General features: G+C 39.3%; 1 long non-coding RNA gene across 1 annotated transcript in view; it reads left to right on the top strand.

Moving 5' to 3' along the window:
- Window positions 1–16,672, top strand: part of LOC125160606 (uncharacterized) — a 101,383-nt gene that overhangs the window by 30,024 nt on the left and 54,687 nt on the right. Inside the window, exons 2-3 of the long non-coding RNA XR_007150296.1 lie at window positions 4,406–4,463; window positions 5,004–5,077. This is a non-coding gene — a long non-coding RNA (uncharacterized LOC125160606). The remainder of the gene's footprint in view (window positions 1–4,405; window positions 4,464–5,003; window positions 5,078–16,672) is intronic.

The following is a 16,672-nucleotide window of genomic DNA, read 5'->3' as shown; positions in this document are numbered from 1 at the left end:
GTTTGTGTTCTGTCTCTCAAAAATAAATAAACATTAAAAAAAAGAAGACCATAGTGCTGGATGGCACAGGGACAGTGTGTGGATAGAAGCAGACCTCCGAGCCTCTGGGGCTGTCTGTAGCAGGGGTTGGGGCATTCGAGACAGCATGGCCTGCCACAAGCCAAGAACGGTGCAAGGTCTGGGCGCCTGAGAGTGTAGATGTTTGCTTCACATTTTAAAAATTAAAGCCTGTTGCCACCATAGAAGCTGGGCTTTTTCTATCCTGCCAACAACTATAGATCTCTCCTTTGGCTAAGGAAAAATTGGGTGTGAACTGATTTGACTTCCGTGTTACCCTGGTACTACTTCCCTATTTACTGTGTGTGAGCTAAATCACACTGCTGAAATATATGTGGCAGAACTGTCCTATGAAATTGTGACTCATGTTTGCTTTTTCATTTTAAGGTTCCATCTGAATGTCATTTACTCTGGCTGGTGCAGGGCAAGTGGAAGCAGGCCTCTGGGACCTCGAGTGGGATCCTGCAGGCCTGCCAACCACGGGCAGGTGTGGGCACACACAGATGATCAGCTCCACTAGGGATTCATGGAATTAGTTAAAACACATACATACAGAGCAAAAAAACCATGTGTTGAGAATTTTCACTCTGCTGGGTTTTTTGTTATTGTTGTTCATACATCTTTGATATCCTCTGTGGCATCCTCTGGCTGTGCTGAGCTGCCGGCCTGGAGCTGATGCACCATACAAAACCATGTAAAGTTCCCAGCATATAGCAAACATTCAATGAATATCACCTGCTCAATAGAGAAACGCAGCCTACCAGGTACTGGTTTCTCCCAGGTCTATCAAGTCATTCAGTCATGCCTCTTTGCAGAAGAAGTTGCTAGTAATTGAGATTTGCTAAGAATGGAAGATTTTTTCCCTTGGCACTTCTGAGAAGGCAGAAATGTTTGTCTAAGTCTCCAACACTTTGCTTAGAGAAAGGAAATGTTGATGGAAGTTCCTACATTTTGAGCCAAGGCAGAAACACACAGTGCAGATAATGAAGTTTCTATTTATAGCATGGATTCATGTAGATTTCTCCACTGGAAGAACACAGGCAGTTGGACTACAGATCCCACATGTGTCCAAATATATTTTGTGTGGCTTAGCCGGTCCCAAGGCCTCCCGGTTTGTCAAACACAAGCAGATGGTCCTGGCAGGGGTGACACCATAGCCTGTTTGCTGAACACTTCCTCTGGAACCTTATTTTGGGGGAGGGAATGTGCACACTCAGTAGGGTGTCTGTGATCGTGTGTCTGGTTTGTCTAGACTGTCCGGTGTTCTGTTGTACTAGCATCCCAAGTGATGTAGCATTTGTCACTCTCAAAACTGTTCCAGTTTAGGTGATAAATTATATGCTTACTTCAACATGAAGACACATCAAGCTTGCCAAGAAACAAGTTCTAAAATCACATAAAAAGATTTCTTTCCTAATGCATTAGACAATTTTGCAATGGAAGCCATAAAACTGATACAGATCAAGATGATGGATCTATCTGTAGCTTCATAAGAAATGAATAGAGAATTAGGGGCTTAGTTGGTTAAGTGTCCAACTCTTGGTTTCTGCTCAGGTCATGATCTCACGGTTCATGAGTTCGAGCCCCGCATCTGACCCCTCCCTGGCAGCAGGGAGCCTACTTGGGATCCTCTCTATCTCCTTCTGTCCCTTCCCTGCTCACTAGCTCTCTGAAAATAAATAAATAAACTTAAAAAACAAAAAGTAATGGTTAGAGAATTAAAAGACCCAAAGGGCCAAATATAGAAAAATTAATGAACAATCCAGAATTCTAACAGGCAATTAACATTAAAAGCCCCCAACATTTTGTAGACCTTACTATTGGGGTCCCAACCAGCCAAAATGCAGGAGACGATTCTTGGAGGATGCAGACTGTGCTCCAGGACTCCCACCACTCATTGGTCGTGCTGTGGAGCTCATGGCTCATGGGTTGCTAGAGTGCCATTTCCTGTAGAGCAGTACACTCTACCTCCAGCCAGCTGAGCCCATCTGAGTCAAGAATGGTGGATGAGTCTGCGGAATTTCTGACTGACCATTAATCCCCACTGGATTAGGGGTTGGTGGTAAAATGGCTGGAGTCAGGCAGTGGGTTAGATCTATCTGGAGACAGCTAAGTCCCCTCCCACTTTCTGAAACTTTGCAGTGTGTTAAAGATGGCAGGATATGAGAGTCAGGAAGAAGACAGATTATTTAGTATTGGGGAAGAATCCTTTCAATGGGAAAATCTTTCAGTGCAAGACATAAAGCAGTCAGGCAATTTGGGGCGAAGAGGGCAATTGTCATTATCAGAGTTATCAGTGGCTTAGATCCACCCTTTGAGGGACTCTATTTTCATAGGATAGCATCCTGTACCCTCTATGAACAAAGAAAAAAGCCTGGAAAAGCCCAGCCCAGCCATAACGCTTTACTTTAAGAATTTGGAGGACTGAAGTGGTTGGGGACAAGGTAATAATCATAGATGGGAGACAAAGATCATGATCAGAAAGTTTGAAAAAAGATACAAAGTATGTAAATATGTAATGAATATTAATGTTATATATTGTTAGACGCACAGAAAATAAAATTATACAAACATGTATGGGATTGTGTACATGCACTACAGGAAAACCATTATCCTGGGGGAAAGGGGAGAGGACAGAGATGAGCTATGACAGGACTTTGCCCCTATTCTCCCCAAATTATATTGGAAGTGAATATTTTGAAAACAGTGACAAGACTCTGACTTCCAGGTCCCAGGACCCCGGTGGGGCCTCTGAGAGCTCCATTACTCTTGGCTTCTCAGAAGGATCTTGGGTGTAAGGTTGGCTCACCTTGCTCTTCCCTCCTGGAATTGCCAAGATGTGCCTAAAACCCAATTATTGTATATTTTAGAAACCATGGATTCTGACTTATATATTTTCTCTTAAGGAGAATGGTGTGGTATGTGTGTGTGTGTGTGTGTGTGTGTGTGTGTGTGTGTGTGTGTGTATATTTAGTGTAATATTTTAATAAGTCACCTTGTTGGTCAATTAATGACCCATATACAGGGGAGGGAGGATGATAATGGCCTTGGGAAAAGTTTATATTGAGCAGGGAGTAGAATGTGTTAGGGAAAATCCAATAAAGCATGTGGGCGCATAGTGAAAGTGGGTTAGGTTGCATGGGAAGGGTTTTTACTAGTTATAATAAGGACTCTATCCCTATTCACACTTTTCCAGACCGGTGGTTCTCAGAATGTGGTCCCCAACTCACAACCTCAGCATTACCCAGGCCCCACCGCAGACCCAATGAATCAAAACCTTAGGGGCTGGTGCCATCAATCTGTGTTTTATAAGCCCTCTAGGTGATTCTAAGACACACTGAAGTTTGGTAGCCACTTCTCTAGACTCAATTCTTGTTTCCTGTAATGAAGACGGGTCATTAAAAATCATTACCACCATTCAATTCAACCAAAAAGAAGAAATGGGAGAGCAAAGAGGGTCATCCAAACCCAAGTGAAAGACAGGCTTAAACTAGTCCTTGAAGTGTACAATTATAGAATATTGACAGTCGACAAAATTAAGCATAATGATTTAAATTTATAGAGAAACCTAAAATTAAGAAAAAGAACTAAGATAATGCTAAAATTAAAATGCAATAAAATAAACTGAAGGTTAAAAATAGAATAAGGGGGAAATAAGTAAAACTTTCTATAAAAATAACATCTGCCCTGTATATCCTTCATATCATATCAGACACTATTCTAAGAAAGGTTACTCTTCTAACTCATTTAATTCTCTCAATATGTCATGAGACAGGACCATTACTATTTCCATTTTATAGCAAGGAAAGGAAGGCACAGAAAGAGTAGGGACTTTGCCCAGAGTCACACAGCTTGGTAGGTAAAGTGAAGAGCAGAAATCCAGCTAGGAGAGCAATGAAGAACATACCTATTAAGAGAGCCTAGATTAGAAATAAAAATAAAGCCTATGAGTTTAAAATGAAAGGTCAAGAAGTAGGAGAAGGTGGGAAACAGAGAAGAAGCAAAGACAAACAAGGTCTTTGATGGAGTGTGGAGGTGAGTGCTTTCCCAGCATCAGGGCATCAAGGCAGAGGGCTCTTCTGTGAAGAAGCGGGTGGAGAGCCTGGCCCACCTTCATCGCTTCCCTTTCATTTTACCCCCTCTCAGGACCTCTCCCCTTTCCACTGAAGCTAGAAGCAGATCCTCTCAGACCAACAGATATCCCTACAGTACAAATACCATATCTGTTACAGGGCCAGGACCTCATTTGGTCTTTTTTAGTAAAAGTAGAAAACCTTTGGTATGTCCTGGTTAATTGGGAGTTAATTTGCTGTATATTAGTTGAAAATTTTGTTTTGTCTGAATCTAGGATATGATGGCTTCAGTATTTCTGAAGACACAGAATTTCCACTAATCATTCAGCAGAGGTAAGAACCCTAAGCTCATTGAAATAACTGCTACTATTGTCTGGGTTTAAGGACAATTTAAATGGCTTTTTTAAAAAATTATTTTTGAGAGACAGAGCATGAGTGGGGGAGAGGCAGAGAGAGAGGGGGACACAGAATCCGAAGCAGGCTCTAGGCTCTGAGCTGGCAGCACAGAGCCCGCCATAGGGCTCGAACCCACGAACCGGGAGATCATGACCTGACTGAGCAGAAGTCGTCTGAGCCACCCAGGCATTCCTAAATGGCTTTTTGTATTTTAAGTTTTGTTACGTGTTTTTCCCCCTTCTCCTTTCTTACTCTGATTCTTCAATGAAGAGGAGCTATTATGAAGTTCCAAGAACAAGGACAGAATATCAGGGCAGCTCACATCCCAGCAATCCACCAGTCTTGGAGAGACTGAATGAGGAGGCATCCAGATGTGTCCTGGGTGCAGACCTAAGATGACCTGCCTAAAGCTATAGCTAATAAGAAGTAGTTGCTTGAAAGCTGGTGGGAAGTTTCATTGTTTGCTCTCTTCTCTAGGAGACCAAAGAGAGGTTAAGTCTTTCCTGAGCACAGATGATCGAAGCTGGGTGAAACACTCAGTCAAATTAGAGGTAAAACTGCAATTGGGGGCAGCCATATCTTTGGAGTGTAAAACTGGTACTTGTACTACTTTTGAAAAAAAAAATGTTTAGAATTAGTATTCCCTTCTAAGGTAGAAAAAAGAAATGTTGAGAATCATAAAACTGAAAGGGAAAGATAAATTGTGCAATATTAATATGATTCAGAGTGTATACATTTTAGTTAATGAATAACCCTTTGATTAGATAATATCTATATAGAGTATAAAGAATTTAAAACTACCAACAAATACACTGTTGAGATGAATTTTTCCTCTCGCTCCTATTCTCTGGTCCTCTGGGTTTTTCCACTCAGGAGGCAACCAAATATATATTACTAAATTTTGTTCAAAGATTTTTTTTTAAGATTTTTTAAAATACTTTTTAAATACTTTTTTTAAATGTATGTATGTATGTATGTGTGTATGTGTGTAATCTCTACACCCAACATGAGGCTCAAACTCACCACCCCAAGATCAAGGGTTGCATGCTCTTCCAACTGAGCCAGCCAGGTGCCCCTAGTTCAATGATATTTAAATGTTTTGAGTTGTTGATTGATTATATTTAATTTTATATTGGGAAAGGGGCTACATTATGGATTGCCTTATGACAAATTTCCTGGGCATTAGCCTATACTTGGCAAATGCCAACAAACAACCTTTCCTCTGCATTAGCACAGAAGGACCAATGTTTCCTCTGAAATAGAATTTTCTAGATCTTGGGATAGACATATGGGTAGAATCTGGAATGTCTTTTGCTATTATATACAGCTTGTCAAAGGGATTTTTAAGAAAATACATTGGAAGTTGCCATAGGATCACCCTTTTTTTTTTTTTTTTTTTCTTTCTTTCTCGATATGTGTGCTGTTGTGTCTACAGTTACCTGTGTTGGTACACCTGGACTGGATACTAATTCCTGGACAATTAGGCTTAAGGGTAACAATGTTAGATGTAAGATCCCCACGCTGACCCTAAGCTTTGTGGTCCCTTTTGGGGCATTTGTGATAGACTATTCTAATGGTTTGCCAAGAAAAAGACTATAATAGTTATCTCTTGTTGTGTAACTATTTATCCTAAATGTGATGGTTTAAAACAATAACACTCATTATGGTACAGTTACTGTGAGTAAAGGAATCCAGGGGCCTCTGGTTCAGGGTCTTTCACAGGTTTGCAGTTAAGGGGTTGGCTGGGGCTGCAGTTCTCTCCAGGTGTTTCTGTGGGAAGATGTGCTTCCACACTCATTCATGTGGCTGTTGGTTGGAGACCTCAGTTCTCAGCCACATGAGACACTTCATAGTGTAGCTCACAGCATGGCAGCCAATCCCCTAAGAACAAGCAAGCAGGAGAACCAGAAGGGGTCCTCAACACAGAGTTTATAATATTTTAGAATTCAGTCTTGGAAATTAAATTACATGCCATCCCCTCTATTCTATTCTGTTTGGTTCTATTTCTTGAAGACAGATCAATAAATCCAACCCATACTCAAAGGGAGGGGACGACATAAGAGCAGATTAGCAGTATACTGGGATCCTTGGAAGCTATAACAGAGGGCGCCCACCACAAAGACACTATACTATAATTGCCTGCTCATTTAAAACCTGTTTCCTTCTTTGTTCCTTTCTTTAACCTGTATATTCTATAAAAACAAGGGCTGTGTCTCTTTTGTTTACTATCCTAGCAAATGTGTACTCATATATTGTCAATAAATATTTGTTCAATGGACAGGTTAAAGGATAAATTTTAAAAGTAGTTGTGGTCATAATTCTTATTCAAGTTAGTATCTGTCAAATTTTTGTTTAACTCATTAATTAATGATAAATGAGAGCTCATATATTGATTATCAGATAAGGAATGCTGAGATGATTTTTACAAATGGGTGCAAACTGGCAAAACTGGTCAGTATTCACAGGACAATAATCAATGGCACTCCACTGGACAAAATTTGTGTTCCTATGGACAGAAATTATTCTCATTACTAATAGTTTTCTACAGTTAACTTGTATCTTTACTGTGTTGTAAAATAATATAGTCAAAGCCAAAGGCAGAAAAAACCTGTATTCGTGAACTAGATGGTGTGTTCACTAAGTTTCAAAATCTGCCAGAATTGTTTCGTACAAACCAGTGGTACAAGACAGAGAAAATGCACCCCAAAGAAAGGCCAGGCAAGAGGATAATCTTAGCTCTTTTCTCTTCAAATTCATGTAAGCAGTTATGACACTTAACTGGGGACTTAATGTTCCTTGATTGTTAAGGAATAGGATTTCATAAACACATTAGAGAGTATAAACATAGAGAGTAAAACCAAACCATTTCAATGCTTCAGGGACTGAAGGGGTCGTATAGTAGATTCCAAGGTCTGTGAGATCCAGGGTTCTGTTTGTCCACAATTGCCAAACGTAGGTGGATCAGCTACATAAAAATCTTCTTGGTGGGGGAGTGTGTGTATCAGGGTGCAATGTATTTGTCAAAAATTTTACTCATGGGCTCTATCCTAGACATACTGAATCTGCATGTATTACAATGAGGCCTGAATAATCTTATTTAAAGGTACTCCTCAGATCATTCTATGTGACCGATTTTATTATGCACTGGTATAGATCACTTCTCATTGAAGGCATTCATGGTTCTGTGGCCATGACCAAAATGCATCTTAAGAATTTTGGGAGCCTTTGAATCTACCATAGAGATGTTCTAGATGCCTTTCCCTTTGAGTTTCTCCAGGTGAATATGGGAATAAAGATCCTTAGAAAACATATTATGCTATCAATTTAGCTGTAAAATCACTACAGGAAAAAAAAAAAGAAAAGAAAACAACAAGGGGTGCAACTACAAAACTCTGCCTATATCCTCAAACCATAGACCATGGTATAGACTTAACTAATTTTCATAGCCTCAGTAAAAAGCCTTTTGTTGATAGTATCAATCCATGGAAATTTCAATAGATATTTGCAGAATGTCCTCCTAGGTTCTACTGGAATAAGAGAAAGACCATTATTTACATTTTTTCTACCATGCAGATTTTGCTGAATCATTTCAGTACACTTGAAAAGCTACAACTATTTGAAATTCAAATGAACATTTACCATCTGTGGTATTCATTAACATTATAATGGCATGATTTCAGACATTTCCATTGATGAATATTAGTTTTCTTGAGCTTTATACCCACTAGTTTTAATTTTGTAGTCCATAAAATGTAACAGGTAATCTGATTTAGAATATATGGTATGAATCACAGACTTTAGAAATGATCAATTCCAATATCCTTATCAGAAATGGGAACAGTTATGGGCTGAATTGTGTCCCTGCAAATTAATATATTGAAGTCCTAACTCAGACACGATCTTTAAAGAGGTAATTAACTTAAAATGAGGTCATTAGTGGAGGGCCTGGGTGGCTCCTTTGGTTGAGAGCAGCTGACTTTGGCTCAGGTCATGTTCTTTTGGTTCGTGAGTTCGAGTCTGGCATCGAGCTCACTGCTGTTAGAGTGTCAGTGCAGAGCCTGCCTCAGATCCTCTCTACCCTCTCTCCCTGCCCCTCCCCTGTTCATGTTCTCTCTCTCAAAAAATAAACATTAAAAAAATAAGGTTGATAGGGTAATTCCGTATGAAATGTGTCCTTCTAGGAGGCAGTTTGGATACAGGCATTGTCCTGTGTGTTTGGGCTGCTATAAGAAAGTATCATAGACTGGGTGCTTATAAACAACAGAATTTATTTCTTACAGTTCTGGAGGCTGGGAACTCCAAGATCAGGGTGCCAACAGATTTGGTGTCTGGTGAGGACCAGCTTTCTGGTTCATAAACAGACTATCTTTTGGCCCTGTCCTCGATGGTGGAAGGGGCAAAGGCTCTCTGGGGTCTCTTTTATAAGGGCACTAACCCCATTCATGAAGGCAACACCATCATCACCTAATCACCTCCCCAGGGCCCCTCCTTCTAAATCATCACATTGAGGATTAGGATTTCAACATATGAATTTTGGGGGTGCACATTCAGTCTATAACAGGCATATATGGAGGGAAGATGATGTGAAGACACAGGGAGAACACAGCCATCTGCAAGTGAAGGAGAACAGACTCAGAGGTGACTACCTCTGCAGACACCTCGATGTGGGACTTGTGTCTCCCAGAACTGTGAGAAAATAAATTGCTGTTGCTTAAGCCACTTTGTTATGGCAACCCTAGCAAACTAACACAGGAACTAAATTGCCCAAAATTGAAGAACAATAGCTGTATGCCTGAGACTAAAGTATCCAAGACTTCTGCCTCTCAGTTTGGTATATTTTCCTTTATGTCATGATGCTATTAATACACAAAAAATTAATTCTTAAAAAGCTTTATTTATGCAAAATTATAGGACCATAGCAGAGTAGTTTGAAGACTGTTCTTGTTCTTCGTTCACCTTGAACATTAGATGCTCTTGACAAATGTTGGATGGGGACACCTGTGTGCGTCAGTGGGTTATGCGTCTGACTCTTGGTTTTGGCTCAGGTCATGATCCCAGGGTTGTGGGATCAAGCCTTGTGTCGGTCTTCATGTTGAGTGTGGAGTCTGCTTAAGAATTCTTTCTCTCTCCCCCTCTGCCCCCTCTCACCCTTCCTCACTCTCCTTAAAATAAAAAATAAAAACAAACAACAAATTTTGGATATCAGTGTGGGGTTGAGTATTAAATGTAAAAAATTTATGCTCTGAAATCCAAAGACTAAGGATTGTACCATTTCAAATATATGGGGTCTATTAAAAACTAAAAACTTTGACACTTGTTATTATAATAATGTCATCTTTGGCATCACCTGTGCTTGCCTGTTTCTCCGCTTACTTTCTTATGTACTATGTATAGTGTCTGCAAGCCCATGACTGAATCCAGCTTTTATAGTAGGGTGACAAATAGCTTTTTAGCCTGCAGTTGTAGCTGAAACCTTAAAATTTGGTGCTCAATGATTTAAACAAAACCAAGGTTTCAAGATTCTTTGACAGAGTGAGAGGGTTTTTTTTGACTACATTAGAATTTTGTTCTCTCCATACTTCATCTGTAATTTGTCTACCAACCTAAAGTAAATGACCTGAAATAATTATTGAATTCAGTTTTGTAAAGTCTAAGATCCTTCAGGATCACGAATAATAAGCAATTGGAGGATGTGTATTGTTAAAGTAGAACCACAAGTCCTGCCACACATGTGTTAGGTAGAGTTGCCAGATAAAACACAGGATGCCCAGTGCAATATTTGGGGCATGCCTGTACTAAAGAACTATTCATTATTTTACTGAAATTAGAATTTAACTGAGTTTCCTATATCTTATTTGCTAGATCTGACAACCCTAATTTTATATGATTTAATGGTAGATTGAATACCAATATTTCTCCATGTGATGAAAGACCCCAGAACTTTATTTTCCTAATGTGTGCAGAAAAGATTGTGTTAAGCACATCTGATGCTTACTTTTTCAGAACAGAGATTCATTTATTGGAGAAGCAATGATCTATATAAGAAATAGATTGTCAATTAACAATACCTTATAAAACCTACCAAACTAACCTATTTATGAAGGAAGAGCAAGTTATCACTTATTGCATTAAGGAACATCATTATATTGACAGTGTGCTTCAGAAGCGTCTCAGGAAGGGGAAGTCAAAGTCAGGTATTTGTTGGAGTTGAAGAGTCTTGTTTAAGACAAGTCTTTCAATGTGGCAGGAGGGCTGTTGGGATTGGGCAAGGTTTATGAAATAATAGTTTAGGATTGATGGACCCAGCAACACAGATTTTGAAGTTAGCCTTGAAGAATAAACAATCTTTGATGAGACTGATGAATGATCTGTTACTCAGATGAGGGCAAGTTTAATGGCTGATTACTTGGATAAATGGATTTTCAGAAAGTTCTTGTAGCAAATAATAAACAACAAATAGTAAAAGCAACAATAACAGTAGCGAAACAAATAATTCTAACGTATTTACAGCTTCATCTTCTAAAGCAAGAATTTTGTGGAATGGGTGAGTCATGTAAACACAGACTATTCTGTGGTAAAATTATTGTAGTGTAGTCAGCTGCATAGTCATGGCTTATTGGTTCTCTAAGTGTGGTCCAAGGACCACCGGGATCCTGAGATCGTTTTAGGAGGTCAACAGAGTTGTCTCTTTTCCAGCTGCATGTCTGTGTGAGGCCAGATTTTCTGGATAAATTTTAGCCAAGATGATATATTGCAAGGATTGAATCAGATGAGAAACCTTTCTTCTATTAAATCAGACATTAGAGATTTACAAAAATGTTAATACTGCTGTTTTCATTGCCTTTTTTGGTTGTGATTATCAAGAACTATAAAGGGTCTAAGGTTTTACTCTACTTAAAAGCTAACAAATTAGCTTACCACAGTTTAATGGAGGCTGACAGGAGACAAGAGACTCCTGTGTCAGAATCAAAAGACTTTATTATTCTCAGCAAAACCAGTAGCCAGAGTGTCAGTATGTTTACATCAGTTTCCCCGAGTGAGTACCAGTTCTTCAGGGTCAGCACAGACAGGCCTGGATGGATGCCTGTACACACAGTGGGTTGCAGACAGGAGAGAGAGGCTGAGTTTGGGGAACCTGCCGTTCATAGCTGGCAGTCAGCAAGCCTGCTTTTTGTCCTGGAGGGAGATCCTAGTTTACCCCACAAGGCTACTTGCTGCCCACTTAAACCATGAGAAAACCTAAATAATGAGCTGTCAGAGCATTGGCTTCTTGATATACATAACACGTTGTCTTGGAGCATGAGACATCTGTGGAGGCATGTCACTCAGCAGTTATTTTTCATAAAAATATTTGTCAACATATATTGCTATTTTTTAACAAGTTAAATAGTATATAAACTTGTCTCCATTTTAATTTGTAATTAGTAAATATCAATAGTTATAACCCTTTTAAAATGTGCTCTTTGGCATCCTTAATAATTTTTTTAAGACTATGGAGATGTCCTGAGACCAAAAGCTTGAAAACTACTATTGCAGATAGTTTGACTTCTCACTATTATAGTCCCTCTATTCTTTTACCCTAGTCCTAGAGACAATTTATTTATTGCTGTCAAGGAATGCCGATGGGTTTATACAGTGCATGCTCTGCAACAAGCTCTTTTTTTTCATTAATTTATTTACTTTTGAGAGAGAGCAAGATCACGCATGCGTAAGTAGGGGAGGGGCAGAGGAGAGGGAGAGAGTGAATCCTAAGCAGGCTGTACTCTATCACACAGAGCTGGACATGGGGCTTGAACCCACGAACCATGAGATCATGACCTGGGCCAAAATCAAGAGTCGGACGCCCAACTGACTGAGCCACCCAGGCGCCCCTGGAATAAACTCTCTTAAGTGTTCCCTTGGTACCTCACCACTGCTGGTCCCCACTGCGCTGTCTGTCCCAGAGAAGGCTAGAAGAAGTAGGTGGCTTCTGGACCCAGATGGCTCTGAGAGAGCGGAGACATTCCGTCAAAGGCCCTGCTGGCTGAATTTGCTGAGGGGCTTTTGGCTTTTTAATCCTTTGCTACTTGATGTCAGGATGGCAAGAGTCAGGCCTAAAATCGTCAGACTGACATATGCCATTAGTTAAATTTTCACTTCTTTTATTAGAAATCCTCTGAACAATTTGTTTTTTTCATTTGGGATTTCTTTGTTCTTCATGTTTATTCAGGAAATCTTCCTTTCTTTCAGGTTTGTCTGACAAGAGTCTTTGGACTTTCTTTGTTATGTATATTTATACAATATATATTTACATGTGTGGGATATATATCGTAGGACTCCTTGGCCATATTTGCATTTTGACGGCATGGGGCCTCTAAGTTGTCTTTGTTTCCTTTCTTATTTGCATTTTATCCAGACAAGACCTCCAAATTCTTATTACAAAATAGCCACTTAATGATTCCTTAGCACTGTCTAGAATATGGTCACATTGAAATGCCTCATAATTCTGAATAGTAGGCGACACCAATACAGGATGTCTACTTTCTAACTTAACACATGTCTGTAATATTTCTTTAGTAATGAGCAGATGCTACTTTTTTCAAACAAAAAATTACACTTAATTAGAAAAATGGAAAATAGATTTTTTCAATATAATAATTATTTGGCAGCCTTAGAATTTGAATGCTTCCGCTCAAATTCAAATGGAATACAAGCCATCAGACTGAAAGTTCCTTAAATTCAGGAGTTATGTCTTATTCACCTTTCTATCCTGAATAACTAAAAAAGAGTCTGAGCACATCAGAGGTGCTCATTAAGTGTTTACAGTATTAATGAGATGAATAATAACAGAAATTTATTAAGTGCTAATTTCATGAAGTCATAAAACATCCTTATGGAGTTATCTTCTTACTAGATCATTTGAACGTCACTATTCAGACTTTGAAATTCCTGAACAAAATTTCTCAATAGACTTCCACCATATGTCTAGTCTATTCATTTGAACTCCCTAAAACTCCTTTTTTTTGTAGAATTGTCAAATAATGGCTATTCCATGTGATTTATCCTAAATAGACCTAGGTCAATGTTATTTTTTTGTTATATATAATCTAATACAGGTAAGATAGGGCAAAGAAAACAGGTAGCTGATCCCTCAAATGAGACAACCTCATTGTGCTTCTGTATTGCTGTAAAGGGGTTGGATTTGGGGTGGAGATAAGGTACTATGATATGTTAGAGACCTACGAGGTGTTTTGTTTATATTTTGTTTCTGAACCACTCTTGTTAATCGTGGACTCAAGGGAAAAGAGTGTGAATTTGGATCAGAGGTCAGAAACAAATACAGAATGCTGTAGAATTATATAGTCCTCTCCAAAAACTGAAGCAAATGGATGCACAATATTTCATATTGTGCTTGGGATTTTAAAATATATTATTTAACACTATTTATTTTTTTTAATGTTTTTTTAGTTTTCAGAGAGGGAGAGACAGAGTGTGAGCGGGGGAGGGGCAGAAAGAGAGAGAGAGACACACACACACAGAATTTGAAGCAGGCTCCAGGCTCTGAGCTGTCAGCACAGAGCCCGACGCAGGGCTCGAACGCACCAACCGCGAGATCATGACCCGAGCCAAAGTCGGACTCTCAACCGACTGAGCCACCCAGACACCCCAATTTAACCCTATTTATAATGAGAGATGTCATCCAAGAAAATGAAGCACTGAATCATTGATAACCATTTTGGCCAGTGACCACTTTGGTGCTGCTGGGTAACCTCTTTGTTCCACTGAAATCTTCTTTCTGGGAATAATATATTTTGTGGCTGACAACCTTTTGATTCCTAGAAATGTTCGATCCTCATCATCTCTCATCCCCAAATAAACAAACATAGGGATATTTTCTAGGTTAAAGCAAACATCGGATACAAGTCGTGCAAGTTTCTGGGTGGCTTGAGGCAGCAGATATGCGTACAACAGTGTATTCCAAACTTTTTTCACTGCAAACCTCACTCGGAAATTTATTGAGCATCATCATCACACACACACACACACACACACACACACACACACACACTCCTGAAACAGAAGTTTTGTAAAGTATTATTTATCTTTGATATTTAGAATTCACACTAATGTTTTTATTTTTTAATCTATATTATCAAAGCATTGCCACAACCCACTAAATTGGCTTCCTGATACACCAAGAGAGTCCTGCCTTTAATTGGGAAACAGGAAATAATTCATATGTAAGCATGTAAAATCTTTATTTCAATAAGGGCTGAGTAAAAAATATAAACAAGTACAATTGTCCTAGGAATGAAAACCTAGTGGAAGACAAAGCCTCAGCAATATTTTGGGAACAATTGAGGGAAATCAGAAGGAGTGCCTGAGGGTGTAATTTTATTGCTGATTAATCTAGGTTGTTTCAGAAGTAAATGCCTTCTATAACTTCTATTTACCAGGTTTCAAATCTACACATGAAACATTATTTTGATTCTTTTTAAAACGTATCATTTATCTTTTTTTGATGCCTTGTTTTTGCTAACAGTGTTTTTAAATAATCACATTTTTTTCCAGGAATGTAAATCTCATGGTTATCAAGAGATATAAAGCAATCTTTTGCCAACCCTGTCTATACATATCCCTATCTATCTAATCTATCTAAATCTATCTATCTGGCATATTAAGTGATTGTAAATCTAAAAGGAAAACAGGGGAAGGGGACTAGAAATGCTGGATGGAGACAGTTGCAATTAAAATTTTTTTTTAATGTTTATTTATTTTTGAGAGAAACAGAGAAAGAGTATGAGTGGGGCAGGGGCAGAGAGAAAGGGAGACAGAATTTGGAGCAGGCTCCAGGCTCTGAGCAAGCTGTCAGCACAGAGCCTGACGCGGAGTTCAAACTCACAAACCACGAGATCATGACCTGAGCCGAAGTTGGACGCTTAACCAACTGAGCCACCCAGGCACCCTGAGACAATTGCAATTTTAAATAAGATCATCAGGGAGGGTCTCAGTGAGAAGGTGACATTTGTGTTAAGATCAAAGGTTTGGAGAGCAAGACACATTAATTAAGAAAAAAACTCTTCAGACCAAGGGAACTGAAATGGCAAGGAACCTGATGCTGGAGCTTGTCTAGTGTGTTGGAGAAGCAGCAAGGAGGCCACTGGGGTGAGGCAGAGTGAAGAGTGAGTGAAGGAGTGAATGGTAGAAGATGACATCAGAGCAGTCACCTCAGGACAATGGTATAGGACACTGTGAGCCACAGTAATGATTTGGCTGTTACTTGGGGGCACAACATGAAGCTAATGAAGGGTTGGAAACAGAAGAAAGATAAAATTTATTTTACATTGGATAGGATCTGTGGCTCCTATATGTGGGGCGAGGGGCAGTGTGGGAGCAGGGAGACGATTTATGGTAAGCTGTGCAAAAGATGTTGGCTTGGCTAGTGGGGTAGCAGTGGAGTGGGAAGAGGTGGTAGGACTACAGATTATTTTGATGATACAGTTGGCAGCATTTGCCTAAAGATTGGACATGGGCATGGGAAAGAAAGGAGTCAAGAATGACCCTGAGGATTTTGGCCTGAGTTACTGGAAGAACCCGTGTTGACCGATTGAATAATGATGAACACCTCAATGGAAAAATAGGCCACAGTGTAATTGAACTTAAACAAAAAGTGATTTTTAAAGCAGTATATTTTCTTTAGCAAACCTTTTTATCAAAGATAAGTGCACAAATCAGAAGTGTATAGCTAGATGCATTTTCACAAAGTGAACAAAACACATCCATGTAACCAGAACCTAGATCAAGAAAGAGAATTATTACCTGCACTCAAGGAAACCCCCTGCCTGAAGTAATTATTTTTAAAAGTAACTCTGTATTTGACTTGGTTAGGCCTTTTCTGCATAGCAGATGATGCTGAGCAGCAGACCACAGAGTAGGGGATATCTTCAGAAGTCAGAAGAGGAAGAGTTAAGAAACCTACCTGCAACAGTGTGACAGGAATTAGTCATCCACTTGATCTCATAAAATTCATACTGAAAAGTTCTTTCCTAATAATACAATGTGAGACAGACAGAAGGCAAAAATAGATACATTTGCTACATAGATGTCAAAATTAGAAAGTTCACTAAAAAGTTAGGAAAAAAAAAAAGGAGCCCTGAGTTGACAAA

This window comes from Prionailurus viverrinus, chromosome A2, assembly GCF_022837055.1.
Source record: "Prionailurus viverrinus isolate Anna chromosome A2, UM_Priviv_1.0, whole genome shotgun sequence".
Classification (NCBI taxonomy): Eukaryota; Metazoa; Chordata; class Mammalia; order Carnivora; family Felidae; genus Prionailurus; species Prionailurus viverrinus.
This window is presented reverse-complemented; position numbering and strand designations above follow the sequence as displayed.